Here is an 11,659-nt window from a genome sequence, read left to right as displayed (position 1 = left end):
GTATACTATTGATAAGGCTGTTGTACCGTATTCTGATTGTTGCTCAGCTAAAGTTAGGATGATTACGGTTGTTGGGATGATAAGTGGCTGGAACTGGTTGCTGCGACCTCTGAAAGTTTCTTACAAACTGAGCTGATTCGCTAGAAATAGCACATTGCTCAGTTTCGTGCGCACCTGCACAAACCTCATAAATACTTGTGATCTGATTAACTCCATAATTAACAAAAGAATCCACCTTCATTGTTAAAGCCTTAAGCTGAGCAGTTATAGTAGTAGCTTCATCCACCTCCAAAATTCCTGCTATCTTGCCTTGAGGTAGTCTCTGAGTTGGGTTCTAGTATTCATTAGCAGCCATCAGTTCAATCAACGTATAAGCTTCATCGTAGCTTTTAGCCCATAAAGCTCCACCTGATGCTGTATCGAGCATGGGTCTAGACTGTGCTCCAAAACCATTATAAAAGCAGTTAATAATCATCTGTTCAGGCATCCCATGATGAGGACACTTCCTAAGCATGTCCTTATAGCGCTCCCAAGCTTCACGCAAAGACTCTCCCAATTGTTGCGCAAATTGAGTAAGAGCGTTCCTGATTGCAGCTGTCTTTGCCATAGGAAAGAATTTAATAAAAAAAAATTTTGAGCAAGATCTTCCCAAGTAGTAATAGAGCCTAGTGGTAGAGAATGCAACCAACACTTAGCCTTATCCCTCAGAGAGAATGGGAAATGCCTTAGCTTTATAGCATCTTCAGAAACACTGTTGGACTTGAAAGTGTCGTAGATCTCGATGAAATCTCTAATGTGCATGTTGGGATCTTCCATTGGAGAACCCCAAACTGGACTGAATTCTACACCATCTGAATCGTGCTAGATTTGATTTCAAAAGTATTAGCCGCGTTGGCTGGTCTGATAATGCTAGACTGAATATCTGTTAGATATATTTGATACTGTCATGTCTAATATGATTTATGTTTAGTTTTCAGATCTTACTTAAATAGGACAAATCAGTACTTAACTGAAATCAACACTTATACTGAAGTCAGAACTTAAGTCATCAGTACTTAAGGTTCAGGAGATATTTATCAGAAGATAATATCAGGACTTAAAGGAAACGTTCAGGTAAGGAAGGCGGTTGATTAAAAGGAAAAGAAGATCAAGATAAATGTAAGAAGAGATATGCATGAAGAAGGAATTCTATGAAGAATAGAATACTTGGAAGAAAAGATATCTGATTGATATATTTTAGGAAGCATAATTATATTCCATATCAATTAGTGATTATCCTGTAATTGTGTTGTATATAAACACAGACATAGGGTTTATACTATAAGTGTTATCATTATCGAGAAGATTATTCATTGTAACCCTAGCAGCTCTCGTGATATTTGTTCATCACTGAGAGAGGACAGTTCCATACTGTAACAGAATTTATTGCTTTGAATAAAGTCTGTTTTCTGTTACTTGTGTTATTAGAATTCGATTTGATTGTGCTATACACTGTATTCACCCCCCTCTACAGTGTGTGTGACCTAACAAGTGGTATCAGAGCCTATCTGTTAACATACAAACAGTTTATGATCCAAAACAATCATGTCTGAAGTAGAAACTCTAACTAAGCCCACCAAAACTGAAGAACCTCCAAAGACACAAATCCATAGCCGATATGAGGCTATTAGAGTTCCCATATTGAGACCATCTGAATATCCCATATGGAAGGTGAGGATGACTATATTTCTGGAAGCTACAGATCCAAAATATCTTGATAGAATCAAGGAAGGGCCTCACAAACCAACCAAGCTCGCTATTGTAGTTGCAGGTGAAGCAGCAAAGTCAGTACCAAAGGAGGATAGTGACTACACTGCTGAAGATATCGCATCAATTGCTAAGGATGCTAAGTTACGACACTTACTACATAGTGCCATTGATAATGTAATGTCAAACAAGGTAATAAACTGCAAGACTGCAAAGGAGATATGGGATGCCTTGGAAACAAGATGTCAGGGAAGTGATACGATTAAGAAGAACAGGAAGACAATACTCACTCAAGAGTATGAACACTTTGACTCAAAGGCTAATGAGTCATTAACTGATTTATATGATAGATTTGTCAAACTTTTGAATGATCTGTCATTGGTTGATAAGGAGTATGATCTTGAAGATTCAAACCTTAAATTCCTGTTGGCACTTCCTGAAAGCTGGGATTTGAAGGCAACAACAATAAGAGACAACTATAATCTTGATAAAAGGACTCTTGATGAAATTTATGGGATGCTCAATACTCATGAACTTGAGATGGAACAAAGAAGCAAGAGGAAAGGAGGAAAGTCAAGGACAGTTGCTCTTCAGGCTGAAGAAGAATCCCCCAAGGCAGCTACCTCAAGGCAAGGCAAGGGTAAAGTTCTCTTCACAAAGTCTGATACTGAGTCATCAAGTTCTCATAGTGATGATGACTCAGAATATGAAAGCTTGCCTGAGACGGATGCTGATGAAGAGATGATGAAGCTGTGTGCCCTTATGGTGAAAGGAATCACAAAGATTGCATACAGGAAGTTCAGGAAGGGAAAGAAGTTTTCCAGGAAAGGTGCAAGTTCTGATAAGAAGAATTTTAGAAAATCTGAGGGCAAAGGAGGAAAGTCTGACAGAGGAGATTATACAAATGTCAAATGCTACAACTGTGGTGAGAAAGGCCACATATCTCCTGATTGCAAGAAAGTGAAGAGTGACAATGGCAAGGATCTTATCACAAAGAACAAAAGCTGGACAGACACCTCAGATTCTAAAAGTGAGGAGAATTATGCCTTGATGACAAATGCTGATATGGCAAGTGCTGAAAGCAGTTCTGAAGCTGCTGAGTTAAAGGTACCTCAAACTACTTATGCATTTCATACTGATGATATTAATGAGTTGAGAAGATATCTGAAAACCATGTTCATTAGCTATAGAGATCAAACTTTAACATGTGAAAGATTAACTTCTGAAAATCTTGCTTGCAAAAAGAGGAATGATTATTTAGAAAAAGAGTTAGTCATGTTCTATCAAACTCAGAAAGATAGAGATGATGCTTTCTATGTTAGGGATGAAGTGCTTAAAATGAATGAATCTCTAAAAGCTGAGTTAGAAAAGGAAAGAGAGATTATCAGGACTTGGATTAACTTTGGCAGAATAACTCAGAATTTATTAAGTAGTGAAAACTGGAAAGAGGGCTTAGGTTATGGAGATGATAAGAATGATAAAGGTACTGTAGAAATTAAGCCTATAGTTGTTAATCAAAAATCTAAGTTAAAGCCTGTTAAGTTTGTAGCTATAAAGTCTGATAATGAGAAATCAGAAGTTAAAAAAGAATTAACTTCTGACAAACTAAAACAGGAAAAGACAATTGAAGTAAACGTAGGCTTAATAACAAAGAAGCAACTTAAGCATAAGCTGAAAGATGTTAAGAATGCAAACAAGGTAAAATCACCTAAGAAAAATAGGAATGGAAAGGAAGGTGTGAATAAAAGCAATGATTATAAGCCTATTCCTGATGCTCCTAGAAAAACGTGTCATAACTGTGGAAGTTCTAACCATCTGGCTTCATTTTGCAGGAAGAATAAGAACATAAACTCCTTACCTTCAAAGTCAGGAGTTAAGAGTCAGTCTGTTAGATATAAGCCATAAAATCCTTGTTTTCATTGTGGTAGTTTATGGAATTCTATTTATACTTGTAAGGAATATCATAGTCTGTACTATGATTATTATCAAATAAAACCTTATTTAAAAAAGTTAGCATTGTTCCTTCTAGTGTAAGTTTTGATTCAAAGTCTGATAGTGTAAATTCTGATAAGAAAAATGTTAACATAAACTCTGATGCTAAATCCGCTGCAAATGTTAACAAACTTAATAAGGCCAAAGGATTCAAGCAAGTCTGGGTCCTTAAAACTAATCATTAGTGGTCTTTGTGATTGCAGGGCAACAGGAAAAACATCCTAGTTCTGGACAGTGGATGTTCAGGACATATGACTGGAAATAAAGCCCTGCTATCAGACTTTATGGAGAAGGCTGGCCCAAGTGTTTCTTATGGAGATGGCAACATTGGAAAAATATTGGGATATGGCAATATCAATCTTGGGAATGTCATCATTAAAGAAGTAGCTCTGGTCTCAGGACTTAAACACAATCTGCTGAGTGTTAGTCAAATCTGTGACAGAGGTTATCATATGGATTTCTTTGAAGAACACTGTGAAGTTATTAGTAAATCTACAGGCAAAGTTGCTCTGAAAGGATACAGGCATGGTAACATCTATGAAGCCAAGCTTTCAATAAGTGCTGATGGTTCTGCAATTTGTCTGATGAGTAGAGCATCAATTGAAGAAAGCTGGAATTGGCACAAGAAACTCTCTCATTTAAATTTCAACAATATAAATAAACTAGTCAAGAAAGATCTTGTGAGAGGACTGCCAAAGTCAGTATTTGCTCCTGATGGCCTTTGTGATTCTTGTCAGAAGGCTAAACAAAGGAAATCCTCATTCAAGAGCAAGACTAAAACATCAATTCTTGAGCCTTATCGCTTACTACATGTTGATCTATTTGGTCCAGTAAATGTCCTGTATATTGCAAAGAAAAATATGTTATGGTCATAGTGGATGAGTTCACCAGATACACATGGGTGTATTTCTTGCACATAAAAAGTGAAACTGCATCTATCTTGATTGATCATGTCAGGCAACTGGATAAATTGGTCAAAGATTCTGTGAAGATAATAAGAAGTGATAATGGTACTGAGTTCAAGAATTTGATAATGGAAGAGTTCTGCAAAAACCATGGAATCAAGCAGGAATTTTCTGCTCCTGGAACTCCACAGAAAAATGGAGTTGTTGAAAGAAAGAATAGAACTCTCATTGAAGTTGCACATACAATGCTTAATGAAGCAAAGCTTCCAACCTATTTATGGGCTGAAGCTGTGCAAACTGCTTGTTTTACTCAGAATGCAACACTCATTAACAAGCAAGGAAAGACACCATATGAGATGGTGAAGAAAAAGAAGCCAAATCTGAAGTATTTTCATGTATTTGGATGCAAATGTTTTGTTCTTAAGACTCACCCTGAACAGCTATCCAAATTTGATCTAAAAGCTGATGAGGGAATCTTTGTTGGATATCCACTTTCCACAAAAGCCTTCAGAGTCTATAACTTGAGAACAAGAGTGGTCATGGAATCTATCAATGTCTCTTTTGATGATAAGAAGATTACTGGACTTGAAGATTTCAATGATCATGATCAGCTGAGATTTGAAAATGAAGACTTAAATTCTGATACTGAAAATCCTGACAGTCTAAATCCTGATACTGTAAACTCTGATGGATTAAACTCTGATGTTATTGAAACTGTGGTGACTATGCCAAAGGAAGATGCACCTATGCAGGGGGAGCATACTCAAGATACAACCACATCTCAAGAAGCATCAGAACATACAACTGGCTCTTCAAGTTCTGGTTCGTCAAGTTCTGATAAGCCAAGTTCTGATAGTTCTGAAAACTTAAATTCTGACGGATCCAACTCAGAGAGCATAGTTTCAGGGGGAGCATCAGAAAATGTTGATGAAGATAACATGGATCATGGGGGAGCATCTAGTTCTAGAGAAAACCTTTCATCTGCAAGGAAGTGGACTAAATCACATACACCTGACTTAATTATTGGAAATCCTGATGCAGGTGTTAGAACTAGAACAGCTACTTCGAGTGAATGTCTTTACAATTCTTTTCTTTCTCAGACTGAACCAAAGAAAGTGGAAGAAGCTCTTCAAGATGTTGATTGGGTGCCAGCAATGCAGGAAGAGTTAAATGAATTTGAAAGAAACAAAGTCTGGACCCAAGTGCCAAGACCAAAGAACAGATCTGTTGTTGGTACAAAGTGGGTATTCAGAAACAAAACTAATAGTGATGGCATAATTACAAGGAATAAGGCAAGGTTGGTTGCAAAAGGATATTCTCAACAGGAGGGAATTGATTATGATGAAACATTTGCACCAGTTGCTAGATTAGAAGCCATAAGGATATTTTTGGCTTATGCTGCTCACAAAAAGTTTACTGTCTTTCAAATGGATGTGAAAAGTGCTTTTCTCAATAGAGAATTGGAGGAGGAAGTATATGTTGAACAACCTCCAGGTTTTGTAGATCCCAAATATCCTAATCATGTCTATAGGCTTGATAAAGCACTTTATGGCCTTAAGCAAGCTCCAAGAGTATGGTATGAGACTTTAGCTGTAACACCCCCAAATTCGGGGTCGGGGATCCGGGTTGTCACGAGTTCCATTTCCCTTAATAACACCCAATCTTAATACACAATCAACTACTCTGTACTGTGACCCCACAATAAACACACACACGACAAGTTATAGTCTCAGAGATGAATATCCAAAAATAATCACAAGTCATTTTATTCCACAATTATATGTCAATACACCTTAAAAAGGTTTCTGAATAAATTTACATTTCTTTGCCATTATTACAATTCATAATTATACATAAGTCTGGTACATCGTAAGTTGAAAACCTAGCGTATTGGTAGTTCCTACCTCAGCTACAGCGACATCAACGCCTATAGGAAACTGCGGAACGTTTCCTAATCGCTTGCGAATCGGGAGCTTGGTCATGTTCATCTTTTCTATCTGTTGTTGTGTGATGAAAGAAGAAAGCAAGGGTAAGTAGCAAGCCCACCAAAATAATATGTATAATGATTAACAATATATGAGCCTTCTCATAGTACTCATGAAAGTCTTGGTCAAAAGAAATGAACCAAGTTTGATATCTTAATGCGATGAAGTCGCAAAATATTCGGTATATATACATATATACTTTTCAAAATATGGGAAGTCCTCTTCCATGCATAATACACACAGAGTTCCAGTGTATAATTGTATAAAAATATCGTTGCAAGGTGATCTCATATATCTAACCTTGTCTCAACGTTTTTCTGAAAATCTTTGTCATGCATAAGATAATCATTTACTAGATATAAGTTTAAAAGATGAAGTTACAAGATACTCCAATATACTTATATCTTTCCCAAATACTACTTGAACTACCATCGTTCAAGTTATAATCAGTTTCAAAAGTTCATCACATAGATGAGACTATAAGACAAGATTTGAATAGATTCAACCTTTGAAATATTATTAAAGGAAATGAAGTTATGATATACTTCATTTAGTTCTGATATATATATATATATATATATATATCCACATATACATCTTCTTTATACATTTCCTGAAAACCTCTGTCATGTAAAGTATGAACAGAATTGCAATATCCAATAAATTTGGAAAGGAAAAGAATTTTGGCATAAACCAGATATCTTGCTGATCAGGCAAAGATACCAATAAGTAACCTTTTCTACTAGTAGATGGACGAATTCCCCACTGGTCATCACCCTGGTCGTAATAGGACCTTATGCTGGACTGCCACTCAGCCACTTATGCATTTGATGGACTCCCACTGAGCCACTTACACTATCATGGACGCCCACTGAGCCCATGTTGCTTATGCCGACTCAATAGATGGACTTACTTCCCGAACGTTGGGTAAGTAATCAATTCATTTACCAAAACTGCAACCTTGTTGCGAATATAAAATACACCACAGAGCCGGATCCCTCAGGTTTTGAGCGAGTATTTAAATCCCCTTAAAAAAGGAAGATCTTAAATATAAAAATGAGTTTTGGGATCCGCTCTAACTTTTAAAAATCATTTTGAAGACTCGAAAATACTTTAAAGAGTGTTTGAAGTAAAGCTGATTTAATGAAGTAAATCAGTCCCAAGTATATTTAGAAAATGTCTGAATATTATTATTTAAATAATATTCCCATAAAGAATAATCTTTATAAAAATAATTGAAGTAGAAGTATTAAAACTTATACTTGAAACGAGTATTAAATAACCAAAGATATACTTATACGAAAGTACTATCTTTATTTGAATAATCGAAAATAAGTTTGATTATTGACACCTTATTCTTTAATAAAATAAAGAATATATTGCAGTAATAAGCGGAGTCATAATACCTCGAATGAATATTATAAATAATATTCATAAAATAAAGGAGTCATACATCCTCAAATGAATATCCAAGTAATATCCAATAATAATATAAAAGAGTCATAAGCCCTCGAATAATATTCGAAATAATATTTAATAAATAATATAAAGAGTCATAAGCCCTGGAATGAATATTCAAATAATATTCATTTAATAAAATAAAGAAGTCATAAGCCCTCGAATGAATATTCATAATAATATTCATTAAATAAAATAAAGTTATCGAATAAACCTTATTCGATTAATAGTTTTGAAAACTATAACCATATATATATATATATATAAATATATATGTATATATATACATATATACAAAATCTACTCGGGATCCTCGACTCCCGGTTTAGAAAATATTTCCACCTTTTGGGTCCCTATACTAAGGGTATATGCAAGTTACCGCTATCCTCTGGCATAGGTATTATCAACTGAATCAACAGATATATATAGCAAGAATACGAAACAGGCATGCATATATATATATATATATCATAGCAGCATGCTTCAATATATTGCAACATTTGCTAATTAACCAACATGCATCTATCGCAAGATAATGCAAATACATATATACATCACAACAACAGTATAACGGGTAGAAAAAACTTGCCTGAGCGACTGGGGGTTACGAATGGCTCGAGACGAGTCTGGTAACCTATAAGCAACAAGTAAGTTGGAATTAAACCAAAGTCACTTGTAAATCTATACTCTAACCAACTCAGACTCTAACGCTCGTTTTGCGCTTACTAATTCTCTTAAGTCACTCGAGTACCCTCGGCTCCACCATTTTTAGTAATTTAACCATTATGAGTTTTAAGGCGATTCCTTCGCGAGTGTCTTACCAACTGCTTAACACACTTACCATAAATGTTTCATACATTAATTAACCCTTTTTGGTCTTTAACCTATGTTTCAAAGTAAGGCGAGGGGAAATGTTTCGTTCGCGAAACGCCGTTACTTAAAACGGTCGTTTCTCCTAAGCCGTGCATCGGAATCGAACGAACTACATATCAAAACGAAGCTCGTAACACGAGCTATCTAGACATGGAAATGGTCATAATCTAGCAGGGGGTTCTCGGGTCCTAATGTTATGCACAAAAACAGTCTAAAGAAAATCGGATGTTACGACGGCTATGTTTACGCGATTTCCCAATTTAAAACCATTCAAAACCAACCCAATTCAACCTCAAATCAAACATACAACCAACATCCATCCTTATCACATCATATCAGCCCCAACCAATTCAATTTTAACATTCATACTTATGCCTAAGCTTGAATTTAACCATACTACAATCTTTTAACCAAAACAACAACATTTACCATTCCATTTCAATACCATTTCAATCCCAAACTCTAAATCACAAACATTAAGCTACAATATCACCCTACTAATCAAAATCATCTTATAATACATAGGAATCTAGGGTTTGGAGATGATATACCTTCCTTGAGGTGGTGGGAGGAGCTAGGAAGCCTTAAGAAGCTTTGAGAAGTCTTAGGAATGCTTGGATCTTCAAGGAAATCAAGAAAAATTTCAAGTTAAAAACTTGAAAACACTATTCATTGTCTTCTTCATTGATTAAATGAAGAAGATTGAGAAGGAATTGATGGCTTAAACTCATGATATAGCCCTAACTAAGCATAAGGATGATTAGGGAATTAACTCACCAATTTAGGAAGCTTGGATCTTGAGTTTTGAATTTCTCTCCCTTTGCAATAGTAAAAACCCGAGAGCTATGAAGAACAATGCCTTGGTTTCTTTTTGATTTTTTTGATGAAAATGATTTGCTTGGCTTGGTTGGTTTGATTTTGGGTTTGTTTTAGTTGATTACCTATTTGCCCTTGATTTTGTGTGGTTAAAAAGCCACCACATCTCCTTCCTTCCCATATCATGCCTATGTCATGTTGTGATGTCATCCTTCCCTCTTTGTCCTCCTCTCATTGGTTGGGTGACATCACTCTCTATAATCCCTTTTGATTAACTTCCTAATGACCGCTGATCTGTTATACGGTTCGCTTAACTTTCGTTCTCGTTTATCGTTTGAAGGATCATACACGGGATCTTATTACTTAGGTTCCCTTAACCTTTCTCAATACATTATATTCCTTTTTATGATCCTCTATTATAATCCTTTAATTTAAATCCTTTTTATCCTGTTACCTTATACTCAATTCTCTCCGTATCTAGTGGATTTCCGGGAAAAATCAAAGTGTTCGGATTTGGATTCTGACGATCTTTACATACACTTATATCCCATATAAAGTACTAATAAAATCTCAGAATATCCATATCAGAACCCCTACATAGTGTGGCATGAAAAGTTTTCTCATTCAGCAAAAACACTATTCATAAGGGTTTCAAAAATTTCCCAAAAATTGGGGTTATTACAGTCTTCCCTCCTTAAAAGGATTCCGTCCCGGAATCAGATAGAAAATGAATAGGGATACTCTCTTAGCATTACACTTTCTAATTCTCAAGGAAATTCTCCCACATTGTGGTTCTACCATCAAACTCTTACTAGTTTGATAACCCTTCTCCTAAGCACTCGTTCCTTCTTAATCTGTACCCTTCCTGGTTGCTCCATATAGGTTACGTCTGGTTGCATGTCTATGCGCTCCTATGCCCCTATTTGTCTGGCATCCGAATTACACTTCCTTAATATTGATACGTGGAACACGTTATGAACTTGCTACAGGTTCGGGGGTAGGGCTAGCTCGTATGCTAACTTCCCAAACATCTTAATATATCCAAGGGTCCAACAAATTGTAGACTTAGCTTTCCTTTCTTTCCGAACTTCATCAATCCTTTCCAAGGGTTTCCAAGGGGATACCTATAACATTACTAGGCCCTCTATTTCATACTCTTTGCCCTTTTTGAGTCAAATCAGCATACCTCTTATGTCCATCTTAGGTTACTACCATCCGTCCTCTGATTAGATCTATTATATCCCTGGTCCTTTGGACTACTGCGGGTCCGAGCATCTTGCGCTCTACAACTTCATCCTAACATAAGGGAGATCGACATTGTCTTCCCTCAAGGTTCTCATAAGGCGACATCTCGATAATGACATATGATCTATTGTCGTAAGAAAACTCAATCCGTGTTAAGTGATCATTCCAATTTCATTCAAGTCTATTGCACAGACTCTCATTATAGCTTTTAGCATTAGAGCTTTTGCTTCTCAATACCCATTCTTTTCCAGTTCGTAATTGCTACTACCTTCCGTTCCTAATATTATACTGGTTATACTTTTGCTCGTTAGCGTTCTATAACCTTTTAATAACCACGTCAACCTTAGTATCACGAATGTGTTTCCATTCCGAATACTACCACAACTTTATTACTCCTTTTTCAGCTGTTTCTATTTCCCAAAGTTTGATCAATCATATAGAAGTAAAGGAATTTGTTGAGAGATCACTATGATCATGAACACTTGTTCTATTGCATAGTTAGTACAGAAGGTGGCCAGCTTTTAGTACTTGACAAGCAATTAAATAATAGATGGTATCCTACTAGGCTTCTATCACACAGATAGATAGTCATTCAGCAATACCTCCCCTTCTGGAAGGGTTGTTCTTCTCAGCTTACAT

General features: G+C 36.1%; 1 non-coding gene across 1 annotated transcript; it reads left to right on the top strand.

Annotated features, from left to right (window-relative positions):
* The first annotated feature begins 485 nt into the window (after window positions 1–485).
* LOC141681180 (small nucleolar RNA R71) lies at window positions 486–592 on the top strand. The gene has a single exon (XR_012558621.1). It is a non-coding gene; the product is annotated as a small nucleolar RNA R71 (small nucleolar RNA).
* The last annotated feature ends 11,067 nt before the right edge of the window (window positions 593–11,659 follow it).

The sequence above is a fragment of the Apium graveolens genome, chromosome 8 (assembly GCF_009905375.1).
Source record: "Apium graveolens cultivar Ventura chromosome 8, ASM990537v1, whole genome shotgun sequence".
In the NCBI taxonomy this organism is placed as follows: domain Eukaryota; kingdom Viridiplantae; phylum Streptophyta; class Magnoliopsida; order Apiales; family Apiaceae; genus Apium; species Apium graveolens.
Note: the sequence above shows the minus strand (reverse complement) of the source record. Positions and strands in the feature narration are given on the sequence as shown.